This window comes from Aquarana catesbeiana, linkage group LG01, assembly GCF_042186555.1.
Source record: "Aquarana catesbeiana isolate 2022-GZ linkage group LG01, ASM4218655v1, whole genome shotgun sequence".
Classification (NCBI taxonomy): domain Eukaryota; kingdom Metazoa; phylum Chordata; class Amphibia; order Anura; family Ranidae; genus Aquarana; species Aquarana catesbeiana.
Window position 1 is genome coordinate 741,361,646 of NC_133324.1, and position 19,323 is coordinate 741,380,968.

A 19,323-nucleotide genomic window follows, 5' to 3' on the forward strand; every position below is an offset into this window, starting at 1 on the left:
TACCTAACTCCCTATAAAATAAACTAATTTTATCCATCGGTATCCCCCACTTGTTTTAGGGGATGGCCAGATCAAGGCACCATCTTACATACCTTCTGGAACTGCAACATTTTGAAACTCATATGGTTACAAGCAGCAGCTAAGATTGAACATATTATAAGCAAAAAAATTCCCCTCACCCCTAAGATGTGTTTATTGTTTGCACCTATACCTAATGTATTAGATTAATACACACACTGTTTAACTCAATCCACTGGATGATAGCTTTTAACTGGCACTCATCAACACTCTCTTGGTCCCAGGTATTGAGTAGAAGTGAACAAATAAAACTCCCAACGCGTATCCACCATAAACACTTTGACAACATGCATATATATATATTTTTTTAATGGTCCCCTTGGAATATACCACTTCCCTAAATATCACCTAATGTAGCCTAAAAATAAATATAATCTTAGAACAAAATTGTGATGTAAATTATATAACCTTATAGGAAAAATTAATTCTTAGATATCACCAGTGGCGGCCTGTCCATAGGGGGGCGCTCAGGTCCCGCCCACCCACCCCCCCCCCCCCCCCCAAGCTGTAAAGGAAAAAAAACATTTTTTTTTAAATGTCACTTTAAGAGTGACCAGGCGCCGGACATGCGGCGGTCTATGGGAAGCTTCCCAGCCTGCAATCACCTGATTGCAGGCTGGGAAGCTGATTTGCTTATGTTTAGGGCATGTGCAGGGCGCAAGCTGTGCGCCCGCACACACTCCCACTGTACTTTGATTGGTCAGCATGCCTAGTAGTGTCTTATGGGATTGGCGCGGCGGGGACCGGAGGAGAGGACAGTGGGCGTGGGCGGTGCCATTTACATCACTTCCGGCCACAGTGGGGGTGAGTCGACTTGAGTGCCGAGTGCGTGTGGTGGCGTCAGAGAGGAGCGGCGCCATTGAAGGTAAGTGTGGCTGATCATACCTCCAATTGTGATTCAGTGATCAGAGCAGCATGGATTGGGAGAATGCTGACAGCGGACTTCACTGAGACTGCGATCTATTCCTACTGCTCTGTTACATGTGTGAGTGCAATACAGATTGTTTTCAAACATTTAAAATAAGAAAACCTACTGCACCAGTGGCTACCTGGTGCCCCTCTCTCCCTTTTTCTCCTCTGTAATTGTCCGCTGCCCTGCCGCACCGATACCCCTGCTGTCCGGGTCCCCCCTGTGTGCTGGGGGGCCCCCTACAGGAGGCCCGGTGGTACCTCCTGTCAGAAACCCCCCCCTGCACTGACACTGATGCCATTCCCCCCCAGCATTGACACTGATCCCATCCCCCCCCCCCCCCAGCACTGACACTGATCCCATTTCCCCCCTCCCAGCACTGACACTGATCCCATCCCCACAGCACTGACACTCGTCCCATCCCCCCCAGCAGGGGTGTATGTACAGGAGTTGCAGGTGTCACAATTGCATGCTCCAGGTTTCCTGTGCAGCCTCCTGTACACCTGGATAGGAGGAGTGGCATATAGAAGAACCAATCCCCTTAATTTTCCTCCTGCAGCCTTTCAGCTGTTGCAGGAGGAAAATGAAGGGGAACGGTTCCTCTATATACAGCCCTGCACCTCCCGCTATCCACCATCTGCTGCCCCAAGCTCCTGTGTACTCTTTGGCCCCCCTCATCCCCCACAGTGCTGCCGAGTTCCCCCCTCCCCTCTTCATTCCAGCTGCTGCGGGAATGCTTTCTGGATGGAGAGTGGGGAAGGGGCCATTTAAGTTTGCAGTAATGTCTTATTTCAGTGTGATGTGTATTATATGTGACTTTACATACCACAGAGTAAGGATGAGCTCAGGCGTGTTCGCACAGCCCACGTGCAAAGCCTACCAGGAAGTCGGCACGGTGCTGTGCTAATCACAGGCAGTGAGACATTTCCCGATCTCTGCAGCCGCACATCGGGACAATGCCTCACTGCCTGTGATCAGCGCAGTGCTGACCTCCTGGCGGGCTCTGCACGTGGGCTGTGCGAACACGCCTCAGCCCATCCTTACCACAGAGACCAGTACTGTGGTGACTTTTATTGAGATTTCCATACATTAGAGAAGGCCTCGGCAATCCCTGGACACACGTGCCAGACGTGGCACGTGGACACTCTTTGGATGGCACTCAAGAGAGATCCGGGGAGACCAACCTCGCACATGTGAAAACTGGTTCAGTTCAGCCAGTCAGTGGCAGTATAGAGGAGATTTAGCAGTGGGGCTGGTCCCCACCCACCTCTCTTCCCGCCAGCATCAGTGAGCACGTTCTTATGCTTCCAACTGTGCAGTGAGGGAATGGAGTACCCTGGGGCCAGCAGCACTGCTCATGGTGGTAATTATGCACTTTTTCTCCCTCTGTGGCAGTCTCCTAATCAGCAGGCTTATGGCTAGGCTATTCCATGTGTGCACCTGCTGTCTCTGAACCCTCCTCTGCTTAAAGTGTAAGTTCACCTTTACAGAAAACTCTGTAAGGTGAACTTACACAGGTCCTCCTCCTCGCCCACCCCGTTTCGCTGACCTGGACCAACGCAATCTCCGGTTCTAAGCCCCGGTATATCCGTGTCAGGAGCCCGGGGCTTAGACCAAAACGTCCTTCATCAGGGGAATGTTTTGGCACTCTAATTGGTCAGCGCTGTCACATGAGCGGTGCTGAACAATCAGCAGCCCCGTAGCCCATTCTCTCAGCTATGCAGAAGATGCAAGGATGGAGTGAGGATTTCTAAGCCCCAGACAACTGATGCGGATATGCCGGGGCTTAGAACCCGAGATTGTAGCAGTCCAGGTCAGCGGGACTGGGGGTGGGGGCCTGTGTAAGTTCACCTTACAGAGTTTTCTGTAAAGGTGAACTTACACTTTAAGTAGCCATACGACAGACTCAAGCAGAAGGGGAGACCAATGAGAAATGCTATATACCAGGCTTTGTGGGAAATGCTATATACCAGGCTTTGGGAGAAGTGCTATATGCCAGGCTTGTGAGAAATGCTATACACCAGACTTTGTGAGAAATGCTATACACCAGACTTTGTGAGAAATGCTATATACCAGGATTTGTGAGAAATGCTATATGCCAGGCTTGTGAGAAATGTTATATGCCAGGCTTTGTGAGAAATGTTATATACCAGGATTTGTGAGAAATGCTATATACCAGGCTATGTCAGAAATGCTATATACCAGGCTGTGTCAGAAATGCTGTATACCAGGCTTTGTGAGAAATGCTATATACCAGGCTTTGTGAGAAATGTTATATACCAGGATTTGTGAGAAATGCTATATACCAGGCTGTGTCAGAAATGCTATATGCCAGGCTTGTGAGAAATGCTATATGCCAGGCTTTGTGAGACATGCTATATGCCAGGCTTTGTGAGACATGCTATATGCCAGGCTTTGTGGGACATTCTATATACCATGATCTGTGAGGCTGAGCTATATACTCTGTCCTGTGATGCTGCGGCTAAATACTCTGTCCTGTGATGCTGAGCTGTATACTCCTGACACTATGAGTGGAAGCAAGTGGAATACAGGGGACGGGGTGGGTGGATTCTATAAGGGGTGTGGCTTATGAGAAGTGGGAGGGGCCAGCCGGGAAGGGGCAGAGCCTGGCTCCCCCATCCTAAAACCATTATTGTTCTTACGTTGTATTGCTATGTTCTTTTTTAAATATACCATTCACCTCATATTAAGTACATACTTGATATATATTGGATGTACCTATGTTTCTGTTATACATTTGTACTAAACTATGACCTTCTGCAATAATAAAAATCGTTTGTAAAAAAAAATTGAATTCTCTATTCAGAGACAATTTACAAGAATGCTTCTGATGTTTCTGTTTGTATGTTCAACTTTTATTACATAGCTCATGTGGATGCTCGTTGTATTGAAATGTTATTTTCGACATGTAAGTCCCTCAAATGTATTTTGTTCATCCATATCTACATTGTTCCTCTTCAGAAACCCTTTTTGTGACCCATCTTGATGTGTATGTCACATTTTGCTCACTGTGTCTGTATTACTTCATTTGTATTGTATGTATTTGCTTAATTCTATTATTTTCAATAAAATCTTTATGAAAAAAAAAAATTCACTGCACAGGGCAGGCAAGTATAAACCTGTTTGCTATTTGAAAAAAAGAGCATTTACAAAAACTTTTTTGCAAAGATTATTAATGAATCACTTCCACTATGTTTATATTACATATATGTGTATGCCAGCAGCATAAACTAGGAAGTAAACATATAAGGCAATGTTCTTTGGTGTCCTACAATAACAGGTTAAGATTATCCACCTCATATTTGTAACTCAAATATACTCTGTCATTAAGTATTTGGTATCAGTTAGGCCTGGTTCACACCTATGCTATTTTTAGTGCTTTTTGCAGAAACGCACTACAGTTCATTTAATGTGTTAGGACACATTCACATCTACACTTTTTTCAGCTGCTGCAATTTTGGAAAGGGTCAGGGATTTTTTTAACACAAACAGTGCGTTTTTGATTCAATTGACTTCAATGGAGAAGCTGCAGAAAAGCATGTAGTGCGTTTTTTGCCACAATTTTATAGCGATTTTACCACAATTTGCGTTTTGCATTTTTTTCATCTGCCCAACAACAAATTGGCTAAAAAACAAAAGCATAAAGAATGCAAAACGCATAAAAATAGGGTGCAAAAATGCAAAACGCACTGCAAAAAGCACTGCAGAAACAGATCAAAATTGCATAGATGTGAACCAGGTCTAAGGGCCCTTTCACACTGATACATTTTTCCAGTGTTTTTACCTTGCAAGAAATGCAAGAAAAATGTTCCCCTTTAAATTCTATCCTGTCTTACAGGTGCATAGTGTTTTGAAAAGTTCTGCATGCTGTATCTTTAGTGCAGTTTTAAAAACCGCACCAAAAACGCAGCTTCTCATTTAAATGAATGGACAGCGTGGTAAAAACGCACCACGATTTGCGTTTTTGGTGCATTTTTGAGTCATATGTACATTTTTCACAAGTGCAGGCAACCCCAAAACACACCAGAAACACACAGGAAATGCATCTGAAACACAACAAAATCGTAGTAAAAACACATATACACTTTTACCCCGATTGTGTTACAGAGCAGTGTAAAAGGACCCTAATGCAAACACTGCTTCCACTATGATATTCCCACAAAATCAGAAATCTTATAGTATCCAGCAAACAAATAACAAATAAATCTAATTAAGGTTTTTACCATATCATCTCACTATTTAGACATAATCAAAAAAATCCTCCCTAAACATGTTTTGAGCCTTTTTTATTTAAGCAATTTAATTATTTTCTTTTTTTTTTATCACAAACTTACAGGCCATTCTTTTAGGCCAGGTAAAAATAGTTTTCACTTACATTTTCATGAAAGTCTTTCAATAAATAGTACCAGAATAATTGAGTCTCATTAGATTTTAACTCTCTATTTAGAATACATTATACAAAGTATAAACATGAATATGCATCACATATTCAAGAACATTCTCAAAAGCTGGGTTTAAAACCTGTTTTGCTAACTCACACTGTGGGACAGATTTCTTCATAATGTAAGATAGACGTATTTCTGCTAAAGTGTTGAATAGACAATTTCATACTGAATAGCTGTGATTAAAGATCAGAATTCTCTAATATGGCATGACACTCTGTTGTTTTGTATAACAGGTGTAAACTGCACTCATTATTTTTCTACTTTACATATTCTAATGTGTGTTCATCTAAACATTTCTTCCCCATAAGTCATTTGTCTGGCTTTAAAAAAATTATCTTACATGAACTGAAAAAAGTTTATCCTCGTCCATTTCTGCTTCTTCTTTGCTGTGCAAACTTACTTTTAACTCATGCAATCCAATATACGTATATATATATATATATATATATATATATATATATATATATATATATATACACATAGACACAGTTAGGTCCATATATATTTGGACACAGGCACAATTGTCATACTGTTGGATCTGTATGCCACCAGAATAAAATTAAAACTAAACAATCCAAATTAATTTGAAATGCAGATTTTCAGCTGTAATTCAAGGGGTTGAACATATCAAGTACAAATTTTAGGAACTGCAACCATTTTTATACACAGTCCCCCCATTTTCAGGGGCTCAAATGTAATTGGACAAATGAATATAATCATAAATAAAATGTTAATTTTTAACATTTTGTTGAGAATCCTTTACTGGCAATGAATGCCTGAAGTCTGGAACCCATAGACATTACCAAAGACCGTGTTTCCTCCTTTCTGATGCTTTGCCAGGCTCTAACTGCAGCTGTCTTCAGTCGTTGTTTGTTTGTGGGTCTTTCTGCCTATAGTCTTGTCTTCAGCAAGTGAAATGTATGCTCAATTGGGTGAAATCAGGTGATTGACTCGGCCATTGCAGAATATTCCACTTCTTTTCCTTCAAAATCTCCTGAGTTGCTTTTGCACTGTGTTTTGCATCATTGTCCATCTGTACTGTGAAGCCCCATCCAAATAACTTTGCAGCATTTGTCTGAATCTGGGCTGACAGTATATCTCTAAACACTGCAGAAATAATCTGGCTGCTTCTGTCTTCTGTCACATCATCAATAAACACCAATGACCCAGTGCCACTGGAAGCCATGCATGCCATCACACTACCTCCACCATGTTTTACAGATGACATTGTATGCTTTGGATCATGAGCTGTGCCAAGCCTTCTCCACACTTTTTTTTCCCCCGTCATTCTGGTACAGTTTAATCTTAGTTTCATCGGTCCAAAGAATGCATTTCCAGAACTGGTATGGCTTTTTTAGATGTTTTTGGCAAAGTCTAATCTGGCTTTTCTATTCTTCAGACTTATGAATGGTTTGCACCTTGTGGTGAACCCTCTGTATTTGCTCTAGTGAAGTCTTCACTCTTAATTGTAGACTTTGACAATGATACGTCCACCTCCAGGAGAGTGTCCTTCACTTGTCTGGATGTTGTGAATGAGTTTTTCTTTACCATAGAGAGGAGCCTGCGATCATCCACCACTGCTGTCTTCCGTGGACATCCAGGTCTTTTTATGTTGCTGAGCTTACCAGTGCATTCTTCTTTCCACAGAATGTACCGAACGATCCCCACTATTTTGAATGGCACCAAATTGTTGCCGCGATTGTCGTCAGATGAATCGTGGCAAAATCTCAGTAAAAAAGCGCAAACAGAATTGTGGGACGCCCGGCGCCCAAAACAATTACAAGTGATTCTGCCCGCAAAACATAATGCCAAGGTGTGAATGAAGCCTTAGGCCCCTTTCACACAAGATCCTCCATCTTTCAGGCTCCATTTACACCTTGGCGTTCTGTTTTGTACTTCTTTTGGGCGTGGGGATTTCCTCGATTCTGCTTGCTCATTTTTAGGCCTGATTCACACCTATGCAGGTTGCAGTTTGCATATTGCAGGTGCATTTTGCGTTTTTCAATACACGCTTTTGATCCATTGAAGTCTATGGAACCAAGAACCAGAAAAAAGTCCCTGGCCGTTTCCATAAAATGCACAGATGTGAACTACATTCATAGGAAATCATGTTAAATAGACTGTGTTTATAGCTTACGTGCCCTCCAAGGCTGCTTACTGCAATGACCAGCTATAGGTGGGGCAGTGGTCACCTTTTTTTGTATCACTGTGTATTGGTCAGGCAGTGTGCTCCTGTACCTTTTAAGAAGGGGTGGGGCTCCCCTTCAGACCATCTGCCCTCCACCAATCCATCAGAATGCATGTGCCTCCACTGTGGGGTCACTCATTAATTAGTGATAGGTACTACAGATATCAGGGTGCCTTGGCGAAGCTCTGTAGCTTACGCATGCATTTGCAAATGTGCGCAGACTAAACCCCTGTTTTTAACGTATACTGTTAGACAGGTTGATTCGTTTGTCAGTGGGCTAGTAAGCTTGTTTTTTTCCTTGGATTTATCCTTAGGCCCTGTTTATATATTAAATAGACTGTAGTGTGTTTCTGCAAAACTGAAAACGTACAAAAAAATGCATAAGTGTGAACCAGGCCTTACCGCGATTTTACTGCGATTCGCCAAATGCAATCATGGCAAAATCACACCGCCATTTGATGCCATTCAAAATAGAGGGGATCACAAGGGCGTCCTGTGATTTGTGGCGTTTCCGAATCGTGAGCAGAATCACGGCGATTCCGCCTGCAAAACGAATCGCCAAGGTGTGAATGGAGCCTTACACTGCTGCAACTTGAAAGTCGTGCCATTTTTTATGCGATTTTACGGAATGCATGTGTAAATTTGAGGTCTATGGACCTCAACTCACATCAACGTCAGACCAGTACAGTGACTACTTTGAAGTCGGTGGGACTTGAAGTCTCACAGATATGAATGGTTATCATTGGGAATCATGGGGTCATGCGACTCTAATGTCCTCAGTCACAGGAAAAGTCACACAAGTGTGAAAGGGCCCTTACGGACTCCGCATGCTTAGTGGGGGATCGCTCCGCTGATCCCAGCTGAGCAGGCGGATGACAGATTCATCTCCGATCACTGTGCAGAGCACAGACGGACCCAGTCCCGCTCTCCTCTATGGAGAAATCAGATAAAAACGGAACACCCGTCCGTTTTCATCCAATCATATCTGGTATGGGCCACCATCTGTCTGGACAGGATTGGATAGCAGCGGATGTCAGCGGACAGTGCAAGATCCGATCAGGTCCCCCTGAAAAACTGACAGGCGGACCAGATCGGACAGCTTGTGTAAAAGGGCCCTTAGTCTGCTAGAGCTCTTGAATGTACAGTAAATGCAGGCACTAAAATTACAATTTGAATACTGGGTCACTGATATCTGAGGTCTGTTAAAGTAGGCAATGGAAAAGGACCTGGGGGTCCTAGTAGATGACAGGCTCAGCAATGGCATGCAATGCCAAGCTGCTGCTAACAAAGCAAACAGAATATTGGCATGCATTAAAAAGGGGATTAACTCAAGAGAACTGTCCAGTTCTGGGCACCAGTCCTCAAGAAGGATGTACTGGAAATAGAGCAAGTACAGAGAACAACAAAGCTAATAAAGGGACTGGAGAATATTCGTTATGAAGAAAGGTTGTGAGCACTGAACTTATTCTCTCTGGAGAAGAGACACTTGAGAGCGGATATGATTTCAATTTACAAATACCAAACTGGTGACCCCACAATAGGGATAAAACTTTTCTGCAGAAGGGAGTTTAATAAGACACATTGCCACTCATTAAAATTAGATTCAGCCTTAAACTGTGTAGAGGGTTCTTTACTGTAAATGCGGCAAGGATGTGGAATTCCCTTCCACAGGTGGTGGTTTCAGCAGGGAGCATGGATAGTTTCAAAAAACTATTAGACAAGCACCTGAATGACCACAACATACAGGGATATACAATGTAATACTGACACCTAATCACACACAAAGGTTGGACTTGATGGACTTGTGTCTTTTTTCAACCTCACCTATTATGTAACTATGTAACAGTGTTTTAAGTTTCAGGTGCCCCAGGCTGCTGACCCAGAAGCAGAAGGAACACTGCATCAAAGTCTGCCAAGAACTCCGTCAGTGTGCGGCGGGGACGAACTTGGCAGCAACACGGCGCATATTCAAATCACACGTGAGGATTGCCTGGACTGTTCCGTATGACAAACCAACAATGGCAGCAGTGTTGTTGATTGTTCTCTGATGATCATCATGAACAAGTTGCTGAATGGTTTCAACATTTTTGGGGGTTGAGCTTGTTAAAGGTCTTCCTGATCTCTCGTCGTTCTTCCACTCTTAAAGCGCATGTGCCACTCAAAACACCTCAAACAACTCAATGCAGCAGCTCCGTAAACTTCCTGAATGATGTCAAATGTCTCTGTGGCAGATTTGCCCAATTTCACGCAGAATTTCACATTTGCTCTTTGTTCTAACTTGCTGTCCATGATGAAATAGCAGATGTGGTAAAACACATGGTCATGATAGCACCAGCTGCACAGCTCCTGATGTACACAGGATGATGTCTTTTGGCACACTGACTTATGAAGTTCGGTGCTTCCTGTGACTGTGCATGACGCCTTGTGTTGCCATCTTTTGGCGTATTACAAAACTAGTCTCAAAACTTTTTGATACCACCTCATAATGTAGTGGGAGAGAGAGAGAGAAAACTACTTGTATTCTTGTATTTACAAAAGACCAGTATCTCTCTTTATCTCTATATTTGGTATTACCATGATTTTTTGTTTTGGGAGAATAAAAAGATGTGATGGGAGGCACTTGTGAGATGTATGGCCTGAGCCTATCAGTGTTTTAAAGAAGCCCTATGTGCATATCTTTAATTTTCATCCAATGATAGCTACTGTTCTTCCTACAGAGAGAGTCAGTGCTTTATCACGAAGCAACTATCCTCACAACCCAGCTACTAAAACTCCAAAAAGCTAATATTTCTAGTTACAGACTACCCCAGCTTGTCCCTCCAGTGCCTACCACAGCAGACAACACCAGTAGAAGCCCTTCTTCCACAATGAAAACCAAAACACAGAGCCTGAGTACCAGTAGTATACATGCCCCACTTTGCAAATAAGATACACTTTATTAAATACGGTTGAAGACCTCAATTTTGGGACTGTGTTTTATAACTTTTCCTCTTCACTTTTTTTTGTAAACTAATGCCATATGTAGGGCGTTCACAGTATTTGCAAATCAGCGCAGACTATTTAATTGTTAAAGTTAACAATAAAAAAAAAATGCTATATGTTACTTTGTGTAACAAAACGTCCCACATTCCGCTTGAGTGCTTTCGTCATATACCGCTTCCTCCCAGTCTGAATATAGATATCAGATATTCCAACCACTGCTAACAACCAACAAAACAAGACAATACTCGTTTGCTTGCTGAACATGGACTGTTTATTAGAACAAGAATCCAGTCTTATATACAGTTGAAGAGGAGGTTCCCCCCTCCTGCTCATATTACTCTAACAATACACCTGTAACTAGAACATCCCCTCTCCCTTCTCCCCCTGTATCCTGATATGCTGCTGGGAAGCGACCACCACCTTCTCACCCTACTATACCACTCCCGACCGGTAGAGCAGAGACAGACCTGTTTGTGGGGGGGGGGGGGGGAGGGAGGAAGGAGGGGGGAGAAACAAACCAGAAATGGGCACTGATCTGTTATAATAAGGTGTATGCATCTAACTTCTCATTGAGTCCCCCTGGCGAGAGGGAATTCAGGGAATATATCCAGAAAGTCTCCCGCTGGCAGAGTCGTTTGAACTGCTCCGCAGCAGGCAAACCTCCAGAGATGGCCTCTATGACCCACACCTTCAGGACTTCGGCGGAATTTTGATGTTCAGTCAAAAAATGTCTTGGCACACTGTGCTCATCATATCCCTGTTTGATGAACCGCCTGTGCTTGACAAACCGTTGGTGGAGGGGACGGATGGTTCTGCCAACATATAGGAGGCCACAAGGATAGGTCAGACAGTATACTACATGATCACTGGAGCAATTGTGAAACTCTTTTATAGGGTAAGTTTTTCCTTTTGTAGAGAAACTTTTTTGTCCATGCTGGACAAATTTACACATCATGCATAATTTTTTCTTGCATTAAAACATGCCCACTAATGGGATCAGGGGGGTGTAGGTGGTAGGACCTGGCTTGGGTTTGCGGATTTTACTTGGCGCAATTCAGCTCTTGATATTTTTGGTCTTGTGGTAGGAAACTTTGGCTTTGGATGTTAGGATGAAACCCAGAAAGGATCTTCCAGCAGGATGGGCCAGTTCTTGATAAAGATTTTTTCCATTTGTCTGTAGCGGTCATGGAACTGGGTGGTAAACCTTGTTGGCTGGAGCCCTTCTGGCATGTTGGGTTTAGGTGTCGGTTTAGCCTGATCCTGATGGAAAGCATCATCTACGAGAGCTAGGGGGCATCCCTTGTCCAGAAATTTTTGGGTTAATCCTCATCTCTGGTACAATTGCGTAGAATCCTGTGGAACTGGCTCTTGGGGATATTGTTTTTCCATCTGGGGTGGTGGCAACTCTGGTAGTGTATGTATTAGTTTCCTGCAGTGGGTTTCACATAGTTGGTGGCATCTATTTGTGTGCCACTGTGGTAGAGTTCTAGATCCAAGAATGCTAGTTTGTCGGGGTCCGCTACAAAGGTGAAAGAGAGTCCCAAGTTGAGAGTCCTAGATCAACGCCCATTTCTGGTTTGTTTCTCCCCCCCTTCATCCCTTCCCCTTACCCCTGTCTCTCCCCCTCACAAATAGGTCTGTCTCTGCTCTACCGGTCGGGAGTGCTATAGTAAATATATTACATTAATATTATATATATATATATATATATATATATATATATATGTGTGTGTATGTATATATGTATGTGTGTGCGTGTGTGTGTGTGTGCGTGTGTGTATGTATGTGTGTATGTATATATGTATATGTGTATGTGCAGGCATATATGCATGTTGCATGATCCATCACTAGGTGCACCCCACTTGGTGCCCACACCATGAGGGGACACACACATATACATCCCTTGTATACTAATTAGGGGGAACACAGCACCAACTTTATCTTTACTGTTCATTATTACTATTAATTACTATTAATTCTTTACACTACAACCTGTTCCCCTCCCTCCATCACCTCTTCATGTTCACATGCATACTAACCCCCCTTTTTTTCTATTTTAATTGCTTGGCCTTTTATACATCGTTAAACTCTTCAATAGGCTTCTATGAATATAGAAGAGAGTTATGCTTCAAATATTTACATGTGTATCAGTTTTTAAATGTTTTTCTTTTATATATATATATATATATATATATATATATATATTATTATTATTTTTTTTTTGTCAATCCGAGACTGTTAACCGCTGCTTCACCTTGCCCCTTGCTATAATTTATTGTTTACTGATTGGTCTGCTGGAAGTTCCAGTTCCACGGCCACACCCACAGGCTCCTCATTGTGTATATATATAGCTGTCCTCCTCTAGAGGGCAGCAGGCCAATAGAAGGAGCAGTCAGCTCCGAGCGCGTAGCCTTTCATCACTGCAGCCCGGTGACATCACTTCCTGTTCCACGGTCCATGCTGGTCTGTGTGGAGCTGCTTGGTTCCTTTGCTCCTGTGATACATTCCAGCCAGTTGCTCAGTCCTTTCCAGCTATCCGGAACAGCGGTGGGACCCATAGAGCCATGTGGAATGCCAGGACTGCACTTTACTTTGACAAGCATGTATCTTCTATCAACTTGTAAGTGTTTTTAATCTTATCCTATTAAAATCATCATTTTAAAACTAAACTCAGGTCGGCACCTCCCCCTCCCTGTTTTTTCCTTACATGTCTTGCAGAGTTCTGGACACACTCTGAAAGATGGCTGCCTTTCTTTTTACCCTTAATACCTCTGTCTATGGATACATCACCATCCAGCTATTACAGCCACAGACTATACCCCTAAGGATTACTCCATCTGAAGCGCCAGATAAACACTGACTATACTACTACTAGGGCAGGACCCGGACCCCTAAAACCATTGTATGCCCAATTACTTGCATATAAGCCTTCAAAATGGGCACTTTTGATTTTTGATGTTCGGGTCCCATTGACTTTAATGGGTTTCGTTATTCGGGTCCGAACTTTCGCAGTGTTCGGAAGTTCTGGTGCGAACCGAACAGGGGTCCGTAGGGCCCATCCCTACTAATCATTTACCCAGACTTGGTGACTCAGAGATATGACCTTTCAGGGTAGACTTGCCGTCTCCTCATTCAAGTTACAATACACATAAGTATAAATACATCCCCCAATAGTTTGCTAGGAGACAAAGGTGTGTTAATGAGACAATAAACTATTGGGTGAAGGACCCATCTTTCCAGATCTCATTAATCAGCATTCCTTTCACTGACATCTGTCCACTGAGTCCCAAGCTGGCAACCATGGCCTCCTTAATAATGTCCTTTTGCATTACATAACAGAATATCTTCCTAAATGCTTGTAGCTCCCTCAAAGGCCAGGGCCCATAGTTGGTAGGCAAGAAGCTAGCATTCAGTCCCCTCCAAAAGCCTCTGTCCCTGGTGAGTCCATCGCACTATGCATGACAGAAAAAACAGCCAAACATTAACTTCTATAGTATTCTTTATTCTAAATATAACATTCCATAGATTATGGTTTCATTTTGGATCATTGCTACAGATTAGTAATGGAAATATGAGGTGATAAAATAAATGTTACAGTGAATTAAAAAAATGAAAATTAAGATACACAATTATGTATTAATGTTTAATATTTTATAGTAATGTCATTTGCTAGCACTCTCCCTGTATTTTTTCAAGTAATAGTTTAGTCTGCATTAAATCTTTAATAAGTCTCTCGAGGTAGCGCAGGTACAATTCATGGATCTAAGTAACAAAATAAATACAGAAAAGTAATTAACTGAACATATCTAACTTGATGATATTTTCTATGTCAATATTTTATGTCAATGATTAAATACTAAATAATCATTTTTAAATATAGAAAAGTTAGGAGATTGTGAAGGAGGATTCGTATAACCTCAAATAAACACAATAAGCAAATAATCATTTAAATAGGTATGCAATAAAATACATTTTTCCTCTGATTATCAGTTTAGTTTATCTCCATCAGCATTTATTTTGTTTCTCCACTAGAGGGTGGCTATAGTTATTTGTTAATTTAACATATTCCCACTGGCAAGAATATTTATATTATTTTCAGCTGTCTTGACTTGTTTAATTTAACCTACAATAGTAACTCATGTTTTCCATATTTTTATATAAAGTGCAAATAACCAATACAAAATATAACTATATTATAAAAAAGTGAAATTAAATTATTTTAATATGTTTCAGTCAGCAAATGTTTTAACTACTATATAATATTGTGCAAGTATTTGCATTTACCAATTAACACATTTAGGAAAAAAAAGACCTAATTTTAGAAAGCACTGAAAAAAAGTTATAAGAGCAAATATACCTTATAGCATGATCAATAATTATAAAAGAAAGATAAAGTATAAATTAAGAACATCATAGGAGAAGTCTGTTATGAAGTTTATAGAAGTACCACCCAATCTAGTAATTTAAAAATATCAAAGTACAATACAAAACTATTATTAGAGGAGCTGGTTCTAGCCAATTCAGTAGATTGCTTTGAAAAAAACTGGAAATGCAAAAACTTTAAATGGCTTTTCATATTTGTAAGAAATAACATTGAAGAATATTCATCTGAGAAATATATAATTTATTTATTGTCTATTGGTGTCAGAGGTAAGCTACGCATTGAAACATAAAAGTAAAGATACATAAAAGGGTTGATTTACTTAATCTGGAGAGTGCAAAATCTGGTGCAGCTGTACATGATAACCAATCAGCTTCTAACTTTAGCTTGTTCAATTAAGCTTTGACAATAAAATCTGGAAGCCGATTGGTTGCTATGCAGAGCTGCATCAGGTTTTGCACTCTCCAGTTTCAGAAAATCAACCACAAAGTGCCTGTAATGCCATTTTTTTTAAGTTTTAGTTATAGGTAGAGTGGGAAAAAAGTTAAATCCTTGTTAGGTTATATTTTGCTGCCTGTTCCCTTCACTTTCTGTCCTGAAGGTGCAATAGGAAATAAGAATAAAGCTCTCCAAAGTAAACAGAGTTCTCTTCTCTCTATTTATTTGTCACAATAGTATGAAACAAGTAAAAAAGTAATTTCATATATATATATATACACACACACATGCACACATGACATGAACATAATGGATACATCAATACATACTGTATATGTCAGCTTGGCAGCACATGAAAAGTAACGAATAATTATCGATGAAATGGTTTAAATACATACATGTACACATGTCATAAAAACAGCATTTGACAATAAGGTGAATGATATAAATATTAAACATGATTAACTGTAGATATAGTACAAGATATTTCCTATTAACAGGCATCGGTACACCATATGCAACAGAGCTGCTGTAAAAACAAAGGAAGTTACATATACACGTTAATAGTCACATTCCACATGTGTGGGGATGATTGCAAATATAGTGTTCTGAAAAAAATATATAAAATATGTGAAGAAATATGTAAAAAAAAGTGAGAAAATGTGAAAAGTGAAAAAACATGATGAATGACTGGGATGGGGTTCCTTGCCTCAGCTCCTGAACAGACAATCAGTTTGGGGTTCCATCTTCCTCGATGCTAGCCAAGCACAGTGCTTTAGCTGACCTGTGAGTATAGATCTCTTTCTCCTCATGAGGTCTTTTCTCCCCTTGTTGGTAGAATTTATTACCTAATACTACATACCCATTTGTATTTACAGTTTATCTCTGTACCCAACTCCTGATGAATGGCTTATAGCCATGACACGCGTCAAGTTTCCATGGGGTGTTCAGTCAAGTCTGGCTCATTACCTATTCACTGGCCCATATATACCTTCATACATTCAAAATGTATTGAGTACTATGTGATTATTAATGTATATGTGTATCTTCCTTTGTTTTTACAGCAGCTCTGTTGCATATGGTGTACCAATGCCTGTTAATAGGAAATATCTTGTACTATATCTACAATAATCATTCTCAATATTTACTGTATATCATTCACCTTATTGCCAAATGCTGTTTCTATGTGTACATGTATGTATTTATACCATTTCATCAATAATTATCCATTACTTTTCATGTGCTGCCAAGCTGACATATATGTATCGATGTATCCATTATGTTCATGCCATGTGTGCATGTGTATGTATATATATGAAATTACTTTTTTACGTGTTTCACACTATTGTCACAAATAAATAATGTTTACTAACCACTCTACCTCCACAAGTCAATCGCCTCATTCAAAGTCCCACATTAGTTTCTTGTTTACCTGAACCAGGGATGGAGGCACATTTATTGTGCCTCATTTAAAGTCCCAAAACTCCCCTCTCTCATTTAGAGTTCCCTTCTCAGTTGTCAGCAGAACAGGTCTCACATTAAGCCCTGGTTCACATTGCAGCAATTTGGCATGCAACTTGACATGTCAAATCGCATGCCAAATCGGCGGCTATTGTGGGCAATAGCACTGTCCGAATTGGTGCCATTCTGTACTACTTTTGGCGACTTTGGGGTGCGATTTCAATAGACATCTGTGCAGAAACCCACACAGATGTCTCTGAAATCATCCCTGAAGTCGGGACTGACATGCCGGAATGAAATCGTGAGACTTCAGCTGAACTCAGACAATTTCATTCCCGCTGTCAGTATGAACCTAGGCTGAAGGGGTTTACAGCACCCCATGTTTGGTGACAACTTAAACTTTCCCATTACATTCTGTCCTGGTGACAATGATTATCAGGACAAATAGAGGGGTGAATCTCCCCAGCAGAGACACAGACAGCAATAAAAACTTGGCCAACTAGTCTCACCCTTCTCTACTATACTAAAACTAAAATAAAATGTTTGCCTTTACAAATACTTTAGGTTGAAGGAACTATAATACTATCAATAGTTTGTAATGTATAACATTTTTACACCAAACAACTTTAATGACATTAAATAAAATTGAAAATCCTGAAATAATACTTTAGCATTTATATAAATAATATTTAATATATTTAATATACTAAATTCAAGGCATGCAGGTTTATACAGCCCAGTATCATATACTCACTACAGTATTTGTTTCCTTACTAAACGTGTTTGTACAACTGTCTAAATCAGTTGTGTGTTCCAAGCTGACTTGAAAGCATTCACATGGAAAAAAAGATCAAAGCTCTAGATAACATATTGCAGGGTGTAGAAAGCCCTTACAATTATTGTCACACTCTAAAATTACCTGCATAATTGTTCTTGTGTGCAACATGTCAAATGCTATTTTCTATCACTTTATTGTACCGCATTTTTGTTAACAAAGAAGATTGTGTTGAAAGGGCTTAAAATAGATCAATCAGCTGTCTTGATCTATTGGAAAGTAACATGGAGATGATGCACGCAGCACGCATGATATGCTAATCATTACAATCATTGCTGTGAACTCATATTTTTGCCAAGACAAAAGGTATAAATAAAAGAGATGCAACTGCCAACAATCCAGAGAAATTGTGGAACCCCATCATAGTTTGCAAAAATCAAAGCTGTTGCCATAACAGTTTATTTATTTTAATCTTAGAAGAGATTAAGAATCTAAGGCTAGCTGGTTACTATGTGAAACATCTCTGCATTTACTTCAAAGTTTTCCATTGCTCCACTTCTCATACTTCTATATAAAGCAGACCCATTATTTTCCCCCAAACAAGCTACAGTGCTTTTTTCCTTAAAATAAAATTTCTGCGTCATCACTTCGGCAGGACTTATACTAAAATTAGAATGATACAGAGAAGATTAGCGTGGTCCCTAATAAATAAATAAAAGTTCTGAAATAGAAACAAAGAAAAAAATGGGACTTTAAATGAGGCTTATTGCTGCAAAAATTAGTGTATGGCGTAATATATTATAAAACCTTTATTGTATCAAAAGCAATTCCGTGCTCTAGAGATGCATGATAATGTTTTCAATACATAAACATAACCATATACAAAGGCTGACATATTGGTAAAAATATACCATGAACACATACACTGAATACAATTATGATACATAATTATACGTATACTGAGTACATGCTGTATAAAAGTGGAACTGTCTTGGCATCACATGAATAGAAAACCTCTTCGCTTTGTATCCATCTTACGCTTTAGGGCGGGCGGGTGCGGATCCGTGTCCGGCAGTCCTGCTGGACGTGTGATCTGTGTCTTTGCCCAATTCAGCCCACAGAGTGTAGTATGATGCAGGTGGGGACCCGCCCTGGATCTCGGGTATATCAGCAGGGAAGACATCAGAAATTTTGGGGCCCCTTACACCGCTATAGGCCTGGGCCCCCCCTGGCCTGACCGCCAACATTCCCCAGAGCCTGCCCACTGGTCATCCCACCGAGTCCTTCGGTGCACCCACTTTTTAACACTTTTATCCCAGTGTATCCTCATACCCACCCTGAATTATCCACATCCCTCTCCAGGAAAGGATGGATGATTCAGGGCGGGGATGGGGACACATTGTGGAGAGGGATGGATGATTCTGGGTGGGGATGAAGATAATGGAGTTCAGTGGCGACTGGTGCTCTATAGCTGGGGGGGGCGGGAGATGGACCTGACCCCCCCATTGCTCCAGCACGACACCACCGACCAGTCACCACCTCCCCACCTCGGCTCTCCTACCCTGTGTTGGAGATAATAGGGGGCTCTGTGCAGGCTTTATGCCCAGGGATTCCAGATGAGGTCGGCAGCAGGTGGGATCGATG

General features: G+C 41.0%; 1 non-coding gene across 1 annotated transcript; it reads left to right on the forward strand.

The window, feature by feature from the left end:
* The first annotated feature begins 18,318 nt into the window (after positions 1–18,318).
* Positions 18,319–18,426, forward strand: LOC141125014 (U6 spliceosomal RNA). The gene has a single exon (XR_012241319.1). It is a non-coding gene; the product is annotated as a U6 spliceosomal RNA (small nuclear RNA).
* The last annotated feature ends 897 nt before the right edge of the window (positions 18,427–19,323 follow it).